Below are 18,214 nucleotides of genomic sequence, written 5' to 3'. Positions count from 1 at the left end.
CAAAATAAGCCAGACACAGAAAGACAAATCTCACATATCCTCAGGCGCATGTGGGAGCTAAAAGTTGATCTCATGAGGTAAAGAGGGAGAATGGTGGTTACCAGAGGTGGCTAGGAAGAGGAATAGGAACAAGCGGGTAAAGATAGGCTGGTTAATGGGCACAAACATATAGTTAGACAGAAGGAACAGGTTCTAGTATTTGATAAAACAGTAGTATGACGATAAATAACAATAATTTATCGTATCTGAAAATAGCTAGAAGATTTGGAATGTTACCAACACCAAGAAATGATAAATGTTTGAAGTGATATGTATGTTAATTGCCCTGATTTGATCATTAGACATCAGATGCATGCACCAAAATATCACATGTACCCCATAAATATGTGCAGTTATTATGTATCACATAAAAAATAAAAAATGAATTTAAAGAACAAAATCAAAACTGAAATCACTCTGAGTTTTCATTTTGCAGCAAAGGCCAGCATCAGAGCAACAGCTGAGCAAAACAGGATACTTCATGGGCACAGGTGTTGGTAATCCTATACGAAAACCTCTATTTCCTCATTTCTAATAAGCCTTCAGCTTCCAATTAATGTTTTTGCCAGTTTTCGTTTCTTCAAAACAGCTAATTGTTAACGAGGGACATAAGACACCCTCTTGCCTATAAACGAAACAGCTAAAAGATACCTTTACCTGTTCAGACAAATTTTAGCACTGCAAATATAATCTCAAACCTCAGAGGGATAGCTCAGTGCAAACTGTTCGTATCTAAAGCACAAATTGACAACAGATTAAACAATATATTGAGAAGTGCACCAATACAAACCCTGTGAAAAAAATAAAACCAACTACTACCAACGGAAGTGACAAAGATCTACAAACCAATAAGAAATGAACATTTATGCTACTATCATTAGTCATTTAATAGGTATCCTAACAGAATAAAAAATAAAAATTTTCAAACAACAACAAAAAATGTCTTATCTCCCATTTCCAACTAACCCTCCCAAATTTGTTTTTTAGCAAAAGGAGAATAATAAAGATTATTTGTGAAATCTTAGCCCCCAAGATGAAAACAGAAGAACAAAATAGGAATCTGGAGAAAAGAAACAGATTGTTCCAACTAGCCCACAGCTAAATCTTCACTTCATCTCACTAACCATTGAATGCTCCCCATCTACTCACCTCAACCCAGACCTAACCCTCTCCCCAAAAAGGGAGATTTCCCAGCAGTGCAGGAAGATCAAACAAGTATCCATTCCATGACCACGCCAAGGAGAAAAGCAAGGCTACTCTGAAAGCTCAAGAAATGACATAGAAAACAAACTGGGTCTCTAGGGGACATTCTCGAAAACCTGAGATCAACTCCCGGAAAAACACTCTTGACCACTTACCACCACCGGAAGCTGCTAGATGGCAATCAGAAACAGCATCTCATCAGAAAAAGAGGAAGACATTGCAAGAAAGCATTTTCACTACCAGTGAGGAATTGAGGGAGAAAAGCTCTGCTTGGAAAAATGCCGAGAGCCCTGAAGAGCCTCTCCTCCCCTAGTGCCTGCTCCTGCTGCCAGTACAGAACTGGTTAATCTTGGAGAAACAAAAGGAAACTCCCAAGAGGCTGGCTTCTGAGAATGGTTTCCTATGTGGGAATCAAGAATTCAGAAGGATGAAAGTGAACAATGGAAGGGTACACCAGCTACCAGGTCTATTTACCAAAGTTTTACCAGCCCTTAACTGAGCAAGATAAGCAAACCTCTTTGCAGTTCCCACCTGCTTTTGTGAAGATGAAATAATTGGCAAGGGTTTTTTTGGTCATTGTGTTTTTTTTTTAATTATCACAAGGGATGTTCAACTCTCTTATGGATGAAAGCTAAGCACACTCAAGTGGCATTTCGTAAGCAAAGCAATGACACTTCTTTCCCAACATCCTCAATTTCAGCACAGAGGATGCAAATGTTAACCCTGATGTTACCAAAGAAAAAATCCACATAGGAAATGGATTTACATTTTTTAGTTTGAAATTATTTTTAGGGGGTTCTGGTCATTAAAGCGGGATTAGATGAAAATAAAATATTTTGGTGTTTATCTATTTTTCATTGGTGACTTTTGGATGGGGTCTCTAATTGGATGTCCTTTTTGTGGATGATGAAGTCATTTTTGTTTTTTAAGTCTTCCTTCTAACAGTCAGGCCCCTCTGCTGTAGGACTGCTGGAGGTCCACTCCAGATCCTGCTTGCCTGGAGATCACCTGCAGCAGCTGCAGAACAGTAAGGGTTGCTGCTGGTTTCTTCTGTTATCTTCGTCCCAGAAGGATACCCGCTAGGTATCAGCCTGAGCGCTCCTTTATGAGGTGTCTCTTCGGATATACGGGGGTTGAGGAGCTGCCTGAGGAGACAGTCTGTCCCTTATAGGAGCTCAAGTGCTGGGCTGTGAGCTCCGTTTTTCCATTCATAGCTGCTGGACAGGTACATTTAAGTCTGCTGCAGTGGAACTCTTTTTTCCCAGGTGCTCTGTCCTGGGAAGGCGGGGCTTTATTTATAAGTTCCTGACATGCTGCTGCCTTTTTCCAGAGATGGCCTGCCCAGCAAGGAGGTAGCCTAGTCACAGAATGTCAGCAGAGGCATTGCTGAGCTGCCATGGGCTCTGTCCAGCTACTGTGTGAACTTCCTCGTAGTTTTGTTTATAGAGGTATAGTTAGAACTGCCTCAGTAATGGTGGTCTGCCTCAGTAAAGGCGGACTGCCTTGGTAATGGTGGATACCCTTCCCCCTACAGAGCTGGACTGTCCCGGGTCCAGCTGTGCTTCATGGGAAACTCTCAATCCAGAGTGTTTCAGATTGCTGGTTTTTGTCAGGGTGGGACCCACGGAGCCAGATCACCTGGTTCCATTTCAGCCCCCTTTTTTTCAGTTAAATGGGCAACTCTGTCTCCCAGGTGTTCCATGTGCCAGTTGAAACAACCACCCATATTTGTGTGAGTTTTGTACAGAGACCTGCCATGGGGGAAACTCGTGGCGCTTCTCAGCCCAGGAATCTCCTGGTCTGTGGGAAGTAAAAACTCATTTGGAAATGTGGCGTCCACTCACCCTCTGCATTCTCGCTAGGAACTGCACTCCAGAGCTGTTCCTATTCAGCCATCTTGGATCTCGTGTACCTATTTTTAAAAGGAAGAGTATAGCTTCTTTTAAATATCCCTAAAGCCATCTAGGAATTTTCCAGCAAGTTGCATCATTATTTGCCAGTTAGGTACTGAAATCAAATATGCTTTAATCATGTCTCTATAACCAGAGCAAGCTAATCCCCTGTGCACTGTCAACTCTACTGTCCTGGAACATCCTCACACTGAGCTCTCATGTTTTCACAGAAACAAGGGCCTTTTCCTACCAATGTTCCATAGCAACAAGAAATTACAGACATCTGGAAATAGGAGAGATGGCTTGCTTTCTTATATGATAAAGAGGACCAAGAACAGGTTAAAGCATGAAGCAATCATTTCTTTAAAATACTTAAAATAAAAAATACTTTTAAATGAAAAACATTAAGTATACCCTCTATACCATTTTTGAACCTATCATATGGAGCAAATATAAGTTTGGTAATTCCCTTTGTTAAAGAAAATATAAGGAAATCAGGGCCTTCTCCTATACTGTTAGTGGGAATATAAATTGGTAAAATATTTTTAAAAGGAAACTAAGTATAGTGCCTATCAAATATCGAAATGTGTATGTTTTTCTTAGGAATTTATAGACAATCACACACATGTAAACACATCTATAAATATGTTCATTATGGCACTGTCTATGATAGCAACAACAACAAAAAACACCTAAAAATGGCTTACATATAAGAGACTGCCTAAATAAGTTAAGGTACGCTGATACAAAAGAGTACTATGTAGCCATTCAAAACAGAGTAGAATTGGAGTAAGGAATCAGCTCACCTGAGTCTGGTTCTGTCTCCATCAGTGACTGGCCAGGTGACTAACTGTAAGCTCCTATACTTCTCTGGGCTATCTGTAAAAAGATGATCATTACAATACTTACCTCATAGGATTGTTGCAACTTAAACAGTGCCTGGAGTATAGTAGAGACTCAATAAATTTAGCTATTATAAATTAAAGAGAAAGGCCTCTTCAGACTGACATAGAAAAAGATATCCAAGATGTACTGTCAAGTGAAGAGATCAAGTTGCAGAATAATTATGTAGAGGATAATCTCTTTTTTAAAAAATATTTTAAATGTGCTCATTGTTTGTTGTCTGTTTTCTCCCACTGAAATACAAGCTCCTTGAGAGCAGGGACTTTTGTTTACTATTGTATTCCCAGTGTCCATTATAGGTACTCAATATATATTTGCTGAATGAATAATAACAACAGAAAGGCTCAGCAAGAAGAAAAGACAGATTCAACAGGGATAGAAAGAGTAGAGGTTACCATGGGCTGCAGGAAGGCAGTATGGGAAGGTATTGTTTTCTGGGTTTTTTTTTTTTTTTGAATGGGGGGGCGCCGAGCTACCTAGAGTGCTCCAGGTGACAGGGGCTGGGAAGGTATTATTTAACAGGTACAGAATTTGAGACTGAGATGATGGAAAAGTCCTGGAGATGGATAATGGTGATGATTAAACAACACTGTTAATGTACTTAAAGCCACTAAACTGTATACATTTAAAAGTAGTTAAAATTATAAATGTTATATGTATCTAGCACAGTTCTTCCAAAAATTTCTACTTTTTCTTCATAAGAAGTAGAAAGATGGGGAACAGGGAAGGATGTCCATCTTATACAGGAATATTACCAGTGTGACAGCAAAGCCTTACTAATCAGAAAACAGTTTAAATTCCTGACTTAGGATACAAGAAAAAAAAAACTTTTATTCTTGTTATACAAAGGTAGCTAAACAGAGCTTAATCTTTCATCTTTATTAGACAGTATGTACACTGTCAGAACGTCAGGTCTGTGTTTTCAAGAGGCCTTATTTTGCTTTAAAGCTTTGAAAAACGACCTTTATGTCTACAGTCTACGGTTTTCAAGTGCTTTCTCAAGGATCATCTCGATTTGCCCTGACAACAATCTAGTAATCATGTCAAAGGAATTTTAATTAAATTTCTGAGCATTTGAGAGAGAAAAAAGAATTCCTAATTTACTCACCTTTTTACCTTGTTCTCCAACTTTGCACACATTTCATCAAAAGTAAGAGATGGAAATGTTTTATACTTAAGAATCTGAAACTACACAGCTAAGTCTAACATACAATGGAATAAATAACATCGTACATTTCTTAGAACCTCTGAATATCTCTTGCCCCACTGCCAAGACAGCAAAGAAAGCCAATGAATTACAGTTTTAGATAAACAGATTATCTACCAGTAGCAATGAGATGCCCTGGCCTATAGTCTCAAATCTACAGTTGAAGAAGTTGATCTAACATATTTTCATTCAACAAATGCAAGTACTCTGCTAGATACTTTGTGCAACATAGAAAAGATGAACAAAATATGATACCTGCTCCCGCCACGCTAATCAGCTGCTGGAAGGAATCAGATGTGCAGATGAGGAGAATCTACAATTTAAGTCTCTGCCACTGAGAATGGGATTGACAAATAGTAGATTTAGTCACTTTGGATCAATTCAATTTAATCACAATAAAATCAACAGATCAAGATTTAATTGATTACCTGGAATTTAGTCATTACTGAAGTTTTAGGTTTTGTTTTGTTTGCTTGCTTGCTTGCTTTTAAGGCCAACAAGGGAAGATTGACTTGATTGAAATGTCAAACCAAGTCCTTGGTGTCAGCCTTATCAACAGGGAAGCAGCTCTGGCCTAAAATTGCAATTTGGGCATATGCACTAAATAATGAAAGTAAACAAGAACAAAGTATTTCATAATTCTATAAACACATTCTTGAACAATCCACCTGCTCCAAGCCAACTAGAAACCCACTTGAATCTACTAAAGTCTATACTGGAGTCTGCACTGCAAACCTACTCACTAAAGAATGAGAATTGCTGAAGTGTAAATCATAAAACATTGTGTAAATTACTCATCCACCTTAAGCCTTAACTTCTTGGTTGCAAAATTGCGAAGATTAAAACCTTATTCTCAAGCTGTTTGTGAAGATTAAATGAGATATTCATTAAATAAATAGCAAATGGATAAAAGTATGTGTTCATATGTAAATTGTATATGCAGTGATAGAACAAGAATAAATAGCACATAACCCAGCACCTGTCACAGTAAGCCATTGTCTAACACGTCAGTACCATCTTTACCATCTCTCCAGAATTTCTTCCCAATGGCAACTACATTTTCTTTATGAGAACATAGAAGAGACTCAAACCACCTTTGCAAAAATTATAAAAGTGAGGAAATTATGACAGTGAAAGACATCCAACCTAACTGACTACATCTTGCTTCTAACCTCGAAGCTGTCCTTGTCATTCATGGGCATAGGCTGAACTAACTTTGGGAAAAATTTAGTCTGTAATTTAACTTTGCAACAAAGATGGTAACAGCCCTTCGCCAAACAAACCCCCTTCTTTTTTTTTTTTTTTTTTTTTTTTTTTTTTGAGACGGAGTTTCGCTCCTGTTACCCAGGCTGGAGTGCAATGGTGCGATCTCGGCTCACCGCAACCTCCGCCCCCTGGGTTCAGGCAATTCTCCTGCCTCAGCCTCCTGAGTAGCTGGGATTACAGGCACGTGCCACCATGCCCAGCTAATTTTTTGTATTTTTAGTAGAGACGGGGTTTCACTATGTTGACCAGGATGGTCTCGATCTCTTGACCTCGTGATCCACCCGCCTCGGCCTCCCAAAGTGCTGGGATTACAGGCTTGAGCCACCGCGCCCGGCCACAAACCCCCTTCTAACCTAGGGACCAGTCTGCCTTTTTAGGACTAACAAATCAGCTACAAGATTAGAAATTATGGCTTAGGAGTAATGCAGCCAGAGGCTGCAAGATTCTGAACCTCTTGCTCCTGAATGGTTTATAGAATTAACCAGGAACAGAAGACAGCAAGGAAAACCCACTTCACCATCCTGTGATTTCATCTTCAACCCGACCAGTCAGCAATCCCCACTTTCTGACATTCTACCCACCAAATTATCCTTAAAAACCCCAATCCTCAAATTTTCAGGAAGACTAATTTGAGTAATAATAAAACTCCAGTCTCCCATACAGCTGCCTCTGTGTGAATTAAACTCCTCTGTTGTAATTCCTCTGTTTTAATAAATTGGCTCTGTGTGGACAGTAGGCAAGGAGAACCCACTGGGCAGTTATGAGACCTCTGAATTCTGAGCTACTCTCCATCTCCAGTTCTTTTCATCCTGATCCAACTACCTGCCTTCTCCTCCTCTCTCTAGGACAGTATTCCCCAAGCATATCCTTTCCATATACCATAAAACAGCATAAACAGACATTTTAAAGGGATGAGATCAATAAGGATAATTCGAAGTTGCAATATTTACTTCCTGCACCTCAGAGTTTTTCAGAACTTGTTTACCTCAGCAGGTGACAGCAGTACAGTACACTAATAACATTCCTGGCCCACCATGCCCACTTCTCTTTAGTGATTGAAACCAATTTGTCTCTCATTCAGAAACAGATCCAACAAATTTTTGAAGTAACATATGCCCTCATGGCCTTTAATACCTGAAAAGAAAGTATAGTTTTCTAACCTCTTGTAGCTTCATTTATTATCTGGCACTTTCCATGGTGTATTGGACTGAAGTTCACCAAGAGAAGGTAACTCAATTCCTCCCCCACCCCAATTTCCCCACCAATTACTTCCTGTTGGTGGTTTGACCTTTTATGAAAGAAAGCAAGTTTCTTTACATTGGCCAACATAAACGACTGACCCATTGCTGGTGGTGCCATTTCCTATGTGAGATTTTCCATCCTCCATGAAAAGACTTACAGTAAGTTTTAGTTATTACTCAACTAACTCATGAAAAGAACAAAAGAATAAGAAAATGCAAACAAGAAGTTAGAAGTTAAGCCACAGATAGAGACCTGAATTTAGGAGTAAAGAATTTTTCTACTCTACTAATAAAACTTCAGGAATTAAAGTAATATAAATCCACCACTACATTACAATTAAGCTGGTAAGATTTTTTTTAAAAAGATACCCAAATATATGGGTGCTAAAAGTCACCTCTGGGAACCAGCTCCTGACAGTGATCTGGACTTTTGCTCAAGGGCTCCCCTGAAAATCCCTTTCCGGGCAGAAACTCAGACACAAGCAAGAACAATAGATCCTACAGGGCTTGTCGTTAAGCAAGCCCACTCACCAAAAACAGGTGATCTGCATTTAACTTGCCCTCTCAAATACATTCTGAACCATGTGTTTCAGAACTAGATGACCCAGCTTTAAGCCAGACAGCCTAACCCCCAAGCCAGACAATTGACAGTTCTAGTTGTTAAGTGATTCTAACAATTCATTTAATGCTCCACAGCCAAAACTGGATCCTGGAATAGACTGTTGGCATCAGCGAGAGAAATACTCCCTAAAATAATGTTTCTCTTGCTATCAGGGGAGTATAGTATCTTCTTTGTACATAATAGGTTTCCAGTAAAGACTTTTGGCCTCCACTTTTTTATAGATTTACATCCTAAGAAGTCCTTCCAATAATAAGGGCATTTACAAGAAAGGAGGAGTAGAACAATGAACCCGATGTGGTTCAGTTTCAGGGTTCCATGGTTCTTGCTATCTCAGAACCTCCAAGACCCAAGGAGCTGCCAGACACTTATACAAAGAATACTATGTAGCCATTCAGAACAGGTTTTTTTGTTTTGTTTTTTCTTTTTTATTGCATTTTAGGTTTTGGGGTACATGTGAAGAACATGCAAGACTGTTGCACAGATACACTCATGGCAGTGTGATTTGCTGCCTTCTTCCCCATCACCTATGTCTGGCATTTCTCCCCATACTATCTCTCCCCAACTCCCCACCACCCCCCGCTGTCCCTCCTGTATTTCCCCCCAACAGACCCCTGTGTGTAGTGCTCCCCTCCCTGTGTCCATGTGTTCTCATTGTTCAACACCCATCTATGAGTGAGAACATGCAGTGTTTGATTTTCTGCTCTTGTGTCAGTTTGCTGAGAATAATGGTTTCCAGGTTCATCCATTTCCCTAAAAAGGACATTAACTCATCATTTTTAATGGCTGCATAGTATTCCATGGTGTATATGTGCCACAGTTTCCCTGTCCAGTCTATCATCAATGGGCATTTGGGTTGGTTCCAGGTCTTTGCTATTGTAAACAGTGCTGCAATGAACATTCGTGTGCACATGTCCATATAGTAGAATGGTTTATAATCCTTTGGATGTATATCCAGTAATGGGATTGCTGGGTCAAATGGAATTTCTATTTCTAGGTCCTTGAAGAATCGCCACACTGTCTTCCACAATGGTGGAACTAATTTACACTCCCACCAACAGTGTAAAAGTGTTCCTATTTCTCCACATCCTCTCCAGTATCTGTTGTCTCTGGATTTCAAAACAGGGTTTTGAAACACTCACTCCAGCCCCATTTTCTCCTTAGCAAACTGTCATCCCAATGAGAATAAGCAAATCCACGTAGCTTTGAAGAAGTTCTGCTCTTCATCTCTTTACTCTTTTAGCCTGTCCTGCAGATCAATGGGTGTGAAAATTTCCTACCCCTTACATGACACTTGGGAAGTGTAGGGTCCAAGATCAAAGCAGTTCAGGCTCTTAATCAGGAAATGTCTCTGGGACATTTCACACATTCTTCACGATCTTCCAAGCCCCAATTCTGTAACAACCCCTCTGCAAGGCATTGCGGACCCCAAGGTAACTAAGACCTCGTCTCTGTGAGAAAAGAAAAATAGTTCAGAGAAATCTGCACTATGGGAAGTCCATAAAATTTATCAGGCCCATAGAGACAGGCGTCTAAGACTTCAGTCATGCACCCCCACACTCATGGGTAGGGGCAATTATTTAAAAGCCTTTTGTTCCTGACTAGCTGCCTCACCCATTATCTTCATATTCCATATAATAAGAAGAAACAATGTATAGCCAATCAATAGCTTATGTTATTTTAATGTAAATTCTTGGTAAATGCCTCTGGAACAGTCTCTTCTATTCTTTTAAAACCTGCTTGTAACTACGGCTCATTGGAAAACTTCAATCTATGCTCCCAGGTTGCAGTCCTCAAGCTTGGCCCAAACAAACCCTCTACTTATATCAATTTTACCTCAGCTTCTTTCTTTTAGGCCAACATCTGCCCTAACAAGAATCCTTCTAGTAGGCAAGAAAATAATTGTGAACAAATTGTGACACAATGAGATAGTAACTCTAATTTAGGTGCCCCTTATCCAAACAGGTTCAGAACCATAGGAAAGGGGAGGCCATATTTCAACATAGGTGTAGAGGTGTCAGGAGAAACCCTCAGAAAAAGTGAAGCTGAGTCCTGAAGGATGAGTAGATGAGTTCGGGAGGGTTCCTAACAAGCTAACAGTCAAAAAAAAAAAAAAAAAAAGAAAAAAAAAAGAAAAGAAAAAAAAAAAACTTCACTGATACTGTCAGAGGCGTCCAAAGCATTCCAACCAGAGCAACTTCATCTTACGTTCCCAGGAGGTTAGTCATTTTTAGGCACAGTTTCAGTTAAGGAAACAGGTTAATAACGTTTACTTACAAGACCCAGGAAATGTTCTGATGTCCTGATATTGTTACTGGAAAGGGACCCCAATCCATATCCCAAGAGAAGGTATTTGGACCTCATGCAAAAAAGAATTCCATTTGGTGGGGGTCTGAGTTTCTGAAAAGCAAACTCAGGGTCATATGTTCAGATGTTATCTTCAGTTTCTGCAGAGAACCAAACATCTTAAGACTACAACTTCCGAGGAATGCTGGGAAGATGGCCACCTAAGAACAGCTCAGGACTTCAGCTCCCAGTGAAAGTGCAGAGGGTGAGTGGACGCCGCATTTCCAGACGAACTCTTATTGCCCACAGACCAGGAGATACCCAGGCAGAGGGGTCGCCAGCGTCACAGTCCCAGCCGGTGCGGCTGTTTTGGCACCCGCGGGGCTGATTCCGCCCGCGCGGCTGCTGTGACCACTCCCTGTTGCTGCCGTTCTCCATACAAAAGCCAATGGTCTGGGAGCCCTCTTAGCTGGCGAGCAGAGCCCTGAGACGACAGAAGAGCCCATTCATCTGAAATAGCGAGCCAGGCCAGGAGATTCCTAGGCAAAAAATCCGCCAGGAGCCGGCGCCGCAGTTCGAGCCGACTCCGTGAGTCGCACCACGGGAGATCCCGGCGCCTTTTCAACAAGCGACCGGAACGCGGGGTCGTTCAACTTAAAAGAAAAGACTCTGAGTCAGGGAGCCAGGTGATCAGGCTCGGTTGGTCCCACCCCTCCACCCCCAACAACAACGAAAACAAAAACAGTAATTGGAAACCCTCTGGGTTGAGCCCTTCAAACCAAGCACAGCTGAACCAGGACCCTCCGGCTCCGTGGGGGAGGGGTTTCCGCCATTACTGAGACTCTCCACCGCTACGGAGGCAGGCTGCCGTTGCCGAGGCAACCTGCCACAACAGAGAGAGTCCACCATAACAGAGGCGGGGCCACCGTTGCCGAGACAGTTCTAACTACGCCCTTATAAAAAGGACTACAGGGAAGAGCTCAGGGCAGCTGGGCGGAGCCCACAGCAGCTCAGCAAAGCCCCTGCGGGCAGGCAGTGTCTAGGCGTGCTGCTAGCTGGGCAGGTCAGACCTGAAAGAAAAATCAAAAAAGGCAGTAGTGCAACGGAAACTCCCTGGGACAGAGACAGACAACAGGTGGATAAACCCACAAAAATGGGAAGAACCCAGCACAAAAAGGATGAAAACTCCCGAAACCAGAACACCTCTCCTCCTAAAAGGGATCACAACTCCTCACCAGCAAGGGAACCAGACTGGATGGAGAAGGAGGGTGATGAAATGACAGAATCAGACTTCAGAAGGTGGGTAGTAAGAAACTACAATCAGCTAAAAGAACATGTTCTAACCCATCGCAAAGAAAATAGGAACCTTGAAAAAAGATTGGACGAACTGCTGACGAGAATGGACAGCATAGAGAGGAGTATAAGTGAATTGATGGAGCTGAAAAACGCAACACGAGAACTTCGTGAAGCATGCACAAGCTTCAACAGCCGAATTGACCAAGCAGAAGAAAGGATATCAGAGGTCGAAGATCAACTCAATGAAATAAAAAGAGAAGGCAAGAACAGAGAAAAAAGCACAAAAAGGAATGAACAAAATCTTCAAGAAATGTGGGACTATGTGAAAAGACCTAATCTCCGTCTGATAGGTGTACCTGAATGTGATGAAGAGAGTGAATCCAAGCTGGAAAATACTCTTCAGGATATTATCCAGGAAAACTTCCCCAACCTAGCAAGGCAGACCAATATTCAAATCCAGGAAATACAGAGAACACCACAAAGATATTCCTCAAGAAGAGCAACCCCAAGGCACATAATCGTCAGATTCACCAGGGTTGAAATGAAAGAGAAAATGCTAAGGGCAGCCAGAGAGAAAGGTCGGATTACCCACAAAGGGAAGCCCATTAGACTCACAGCAGATCTCTCAGCAGAAACGCTACAAGCCAGAAGAGATTGGGGGCCAATATTCAACATCCTCAAAGAAAAGAACTTTCAACCCAGAATCTCCTATCCAGCCAAACTAAACTTCATAAGTGAAGGAAAAATAAAATCCTTTGTGAACAAGCAAGCACTCAGAGATTTCATCACCACCAAACCTGCTCTACAAGAACTCCTGAAAGAGGCTCTACACATGTAAAGGAACAAACAGTACCAGCCACTCCAAAAACACACCAAATGGTAAAAAAGCATGAACACAATCAAGAATCTGCATCAACTAACCAACAAAACAGCCAGGTAGCATCAAAATGACAGCATCAAATTCACACATAACAATACTATCCCTAAATGTCAATGGACTAAATGCCCCAATCAAAAGGCACAGACTGGCAAATTGGATAAAAAGCCAAAACCCATCAGTGTGCTGTATCCAGGAAACCCATCTTACATGCAAGGATACACAAAGGCTCAAAATAAAGGGATGGAGGAAGATCTACCAAGCAAATGGAGAGCAAAAAAAGGCAGGAGTAGCAATTCTCATCTCTGATAAAATAGACTTTAAAGCAACAAAGATCAAAAGAGACAAAGAAGGACATTACATAATGGTAAAAGGATCACTGCAACAAGAAGAGCTAACGATCCTAAATATATACGCACCCAATACAGGAGCACCCAGATACATAAGGCAAGTTCTTAACGACTTACAAAGAGACTTAGACTCCCACACAATAATAGTGGGAGACTTTAACACCCCATTGTCAATATTAGACAGATCAACCAGACAGAAAATCAACAAGGATATCCAGGACCTGAATACAGACCTGGAACAAGCAAACCTAATAGACATTTACAGAACTCTCCACCCCAAATCCACAGAATATACATTCTTCTCAGCACCACATTACACCTACTCTAAAATTGACCACATAATTGGCAATAAATCACTCCTCAGCAAATGCAAAAGAACAGAAATCATAACAAACAGTCTCTCAGACCACAGTGCAATCGAGTTAGAACTCAGAATGCAGAAACTAACTCAGAACCGCACAGCTTCATGGAAACTGAACAACTTGCTCTTGAATGTTGACTGGATAAACAATGAAATGAAGGCAGAAATAAAGATGTTCTTAGAAACCAATGAGAACGAAGACACAACATACCAGAATCTCTGGGACACATTTAAAGCAGTCTCTAGAGGAAAATATATAGCAATGAGTGCCCACATGAGAAGAAAGGAGAGATCTAAAATTGACACCCTATCATCAAAATGGAAAGAGCTAGAGGAGCAAGATCAAAAAAACTCAAAACCTAGCAGAAGACAGGAAATAACTAAGATCAGAGCAGAACTGAAGGAAATAGAGACACAAAATCTCTTCAAAAAATCAATAAATCCAGGAGCTGGTTTTTTGAAAAGATCAACAAAATAGACAGACCACTAGCCAGATTAATAAAAAAGAAAACAGAGAATAACCAAATTGATGCAATAAAAAATGATAAAGGTGATATCACCACAGATTCCACAGAAATCCAAACCATCATCAGAGATTATTACAAACAACTCTATGCACATAAACTAGTAAACCTGGAAGAAATGGATAAATTCCTGGACACCTGCAACCTCCCAAGCCTAAACCTGGAAGAAGCCGAAACCCTGAATAGACCAATAACATAGTCTGAAGTCGAGGCAGCAATAAAGAGCCTACCACCCAAAAAAAGCCCAGGTCCAGATGGGTTCACAGCTGAATTCTACCAGACATACAAGGAGGAACTGATACCATTCCTTCTGAAACTATTCCAGACAATCCAAAAAGAGGGAATCCTTCCCAAATCATTTTACGAGACAAACATCATCCTGATACCAAAACCCGGCAGAGACTCAACAAGAAAAGAAAATTTCAGGCCAATATCCATGATGAACATAGATGCAAAAATCTTCAATAAAATACTGGCAAACCGATTGCAACAGCATATCAAAAACCTCATCCACCATGATCAAGTAGGATTCATCCCGGGGATGCAAGGCTGGTTCAACATACGCAAGTCCATAAACATAATCCACCACATAAACAGAACCAAAGACAAAAACCACATGATTATCTCGATTGATGCAGAGAAGGCTTTTGACAAAATTCAACAACCCTTTATGCTAAAAACCCTCAATAAACTAGGTATTGACGGAACGTATCTCAAAACAATAAAAGCTATTTAGGACAAACCAACAGCCAATATCATACTGAATGGGCAAAAACTGGAAGCATTCCCTTTGAAATCTGGAACTAGACAAGGATGCCCTCTCTCACCACTCCTATTCAATATAGTACTGGAAGTTCTAGCCAGAGCAATCAGGCAAGAAAAAGAAATAAAGGGTATCCAAATTGGAAAGGAGGAAATCAAATTGTCTCTATTTGCAGATGACATGATTGTATATCTGGAAGACCCCATCATCTCAGCCCAAAATCTCCTGAAACTGATAAACAACTTCAGCAAAGTCTCAGGATACAAAATCAACGTGCAAAAATCACAAGCATTCCTATACACCAGTAATAGACTTCAAGAGAGCCAAATCAAGAAAGAACTGCCATTCACAATTGCTACAAAGAGAATAAAGTACCTAGGAATACAACTAACAAGGAACGTAAAGGACCTCTTCAAGGAGAACTACAAGCCATTGCTCAACGAAATAAGAGAGGATACAAACAGATGGAGAAACATTCCATGTTCATGGTTAGGAAGAATCAACATCGTGAAAATGGCCATACTGCCCAAAGTAATTTACAGATTCAACGCTATTCCCATCAAGCTACCAATGACCTTCTTCACAGAACTGGAAAAAAACACCTTAAACTTCAAATGGAACCAAAAGAGAGCCCGCATAGCCAAGTCAATTCTAAGCAAAAAGAACAAAGCAGGAGGCATCACACTACCGGACTTCAAACTATACTACAAGGCTACAATAATCAAAACAGCATGGTACTGGTACCAAAACAGAGATATAGACCAATGGAACAGAACAGAGGCCTCACAGGAAATACAACATACCCACAACCATCTGATCTTCGACAAACCTGACAAAAACAAGCAATGGGGAAAGGACTCCCTGTTTAATAAATGGTGTTGGGAAAACTGGCTAGCCATGTGCAGAAAGCAGAAACAGGACCCCTTCCTGACACCTTACACCAAAATTAACTCCAGATGGATTAAAGACTTAAACATCAGACCTAATACCATAAAAACCTTAGAAGAAAATCTAGGCAAAACCATTCAGGACATAGGTGTAGGCAAGGACTTCATGACCAAAACGCCAAAAGCAATGGCAACAAAAGCCAAAATAGACAAATGGGACCTAATCAAACTCCACAGCTTCTGCACGGCAAAAGAAACAGTCAGTAGAGTGAATCGGCAACCAACAGAATGGGAAAAAATTTTTGCAGTCTACCCATCTGACAAGGGGCTGATATCCAGAATTTACAAAGAACTAAAGCAGATCTACAAGAAAAAAAACAAACAAGCCCATTCAAAAATGGGCAAAGGATATGAACAGATACTTTACAAAAGAAGACATACAGGAGGCCAACAAACATATGAAAAAATGCTCATCATCACTGGTCATCAGAGAAATGCAAATCAAAACCACATTGAGATACCATCTCACACCAGTTAGAATGGTGATCATTAAAAAATCGGGAAACAACAGATGCTGGAGAGGATGTGGAGAAATAGGAACACTTTTACACTGTTGGTGGGAATGTAAATTAATTCAACCATTGTGGAAGACAGTGTGGCGATTCCTCAAGGACCTAAAAATAGAAATCCCATTTGACCCAGCAATCCCATTACTGGGTATATATCCAAAGGATTATAAATCATTCTACTACAAGGACACATGCACACGAATGTTCATTGCAGCATTGTTTACAATAGCAAAGACCTGGAACCAACCCAAATGCCCAACGATGATAGACTGGATAGGGAAAATGTGGTACATATACACCATGGAATATTATGCAGCCATCAAAAACGATGAGTTCACGTCCTTTGTAGGGACATGGATGAACCTGGAAACCATCATTCTCAGCAAACTGACACAAGAGCAGAAAATCAAACACCGTATATTCTCGCTCATAGGCGGGTGTTGAACAATGAGAACACATGGACACAGGGAGGGGAGCACTACACACTGCGATCCATTGGGGGGAAATGGGGGAGGGGCAGGGGGTGGGGAGGTGGGAAGAGATAGCATGGGGAGAAATGACAGATACAGGTGAGGGGACGGAAGGAAGCAAAGCACACTGCCATGTGTGTACCTATGCAACAATCTTGCATGTTCATCACATGTACCCCAAAACCTAAAATGCAATTAAAAAAAAAAAGACTTGGGGAATGCTGGGAAGATGGCCGCCTAAGAACAGCTCAGGACTTCAGCTCCCAGTGAAAGTGCAGAGGGTGAGTGAACGCCGCATTTACAGACGAACTCTTATTGCCCACAGACCAGGAGATACCCAGGCAGAGGGGTCGTCAGTGTCGCAGTCCCAGCTGGTGTGGCTGTTTTGGCCCCTGTGGGGCTGATTCCGCCCGCGCGGCTGCTGTGACCACTCTCTGTTGCTGCGGTTCTCCGTACAAAAGCCACTGGTCTGGGAGCCCTCTTAGCTGGCGAGCAGAGCCCTGAGACGGCAGAGTGGGCCATTCATCTGAAATAGCGAGTCAGGCCAGGAGATTCCTAGGCAAAAAATCCGCCAGGAGCCGGCGCCGCAGTTCGAGCCGACTCTGTGAGTCGCAGCACGGGAGATCCCGGCGCCTTTTCAACAAGCGACCGGAACTCGGGATCGTTCAACTTAAAAGAAAAGACTCGGAGTCAGGGAGCCAGGTGATCAGGCTCGGTTGGTCCCAGCCTTCCACCCACAACAACAACGAAAACAAAAACAGTAATTGGAAACCCTCTGGGTTGAGCCCTTCAAACCAAGCACAGCTGAACCTGGACGGCCCGGCTCGGTGGGGGAGGGGCTTCCGCCATTACTGAGACTCTCCACCACTACTGAGGCAGGCCCCCGTTGCCGAGGCAACCCGCCGTTGCCGAGGCAACCTCCCACAACAGAGAGAGTCCGTCATAACAGAGGCGGGGCCACCGTTGCCGAGACAGTTCTAACCACGCCCATATAAAAAGGACTACAGGGAAGAGCTCAGGGCAGCTGGGCGGAGCCCACAGCAGCTCAGCAAAGCCCCTGCGGGCAGGCAGTGGCTAGGCGTGCTGCTAGCTGGGCGGGTCAGACCTGAAAGAAAAATCAAAAAAGGCAGTAGTGCAACGGAAACTCATAAAGCTCCAACTCCCTGGGACAGAGACAGACAACAGGTGGATAATCCCACAAAAATGGGAAGAAACCAGCGTAAAAAGGATGAAAACTCCCGAAACCAGAACACCTCTCCTCCTAAAAGGGATCACAACTCCTCACCAGCAAGGGAACCAGACTGGATGGAGAAGGAGAGTGATGAAATGACAGAATCAGACTTCAGAAGGTGGGTAGTAAGAAACTACAGCAAGCTAAAAGAACATGTTCTAACCGCACGCAAAGAAAATAGGAACCTTGAAAAAAGATTGGACGAACTGCTGACGAGAATGGACAGCATA

At 41.9% G+C, this 18,214-nt stretch overlaps 1 protein-coding gene and 1 long non-coding RNA gene across 10 annotated transcripts in view; both read right to left on the bottom strand.

The window, feature by feature from the left end:
• Nucleotides 1-1,380, bottom strand: part of ATP8B4 (ATPase phospholipid transporting 8B4 (putative)) — a 302,163-nt gene extending 300,783 nt beyond the window's left edge. For 7 of the 9 annotated variants that reach the window (XR_012516263.1, XM_074393624.1, XM_074393622.1 and 4 more), the window contains exon 1: nt 1,189-1,380. The gene's annotated coding sequence lies outside the window, so the exon portion shown is untranslated. The remainder of the gene's footprint in view (nt 1-1,188) is intronic. The other 2 variants (XM_074393623.1, XM_074393625.1) reach the window with 1 other exon arrangement.
• A 1,609-nt stretch (nt 1,381-2,989) lies between these two features.
• Nucleotides 2,990-5,578, bottom strand: LOC141582676 (uncharacterized). The gene is made up of 3 exons (XR_012515560.1): nt 5,500-5,578; nt 3,941-4,013; nt 2,990-3,154 (listed from the first exon to the last, which is right to left on the bottom strand). It is a non-coding gene; the product is annotated as an uncharacterized LOC141582676 (long non-coding RNA).
• Nucleotides 5,579-18,214: the final 12,636 nt, after the last annotated feature.

This window comes from Saimiri boliviensis, chromosome 2 (assembly GCF_048565385.1).
Source record: "Saimiri boliviensis isolate mSaiBol1 chromosome 2, mSaiBol1.pri, whole genome shotgun sequence".
Taxonomy (NCBI): domain Eukaryota; kingdom Metazoa; phylum Chordata; class Mammalia; order Primates; family Cebidae; genus Saimiri; species Saimiri boliviensis.
Note: the sequence above shows the minus strand (reverse complement) of the source record. Positions and strands in the feature narration are given on the sequence as shown.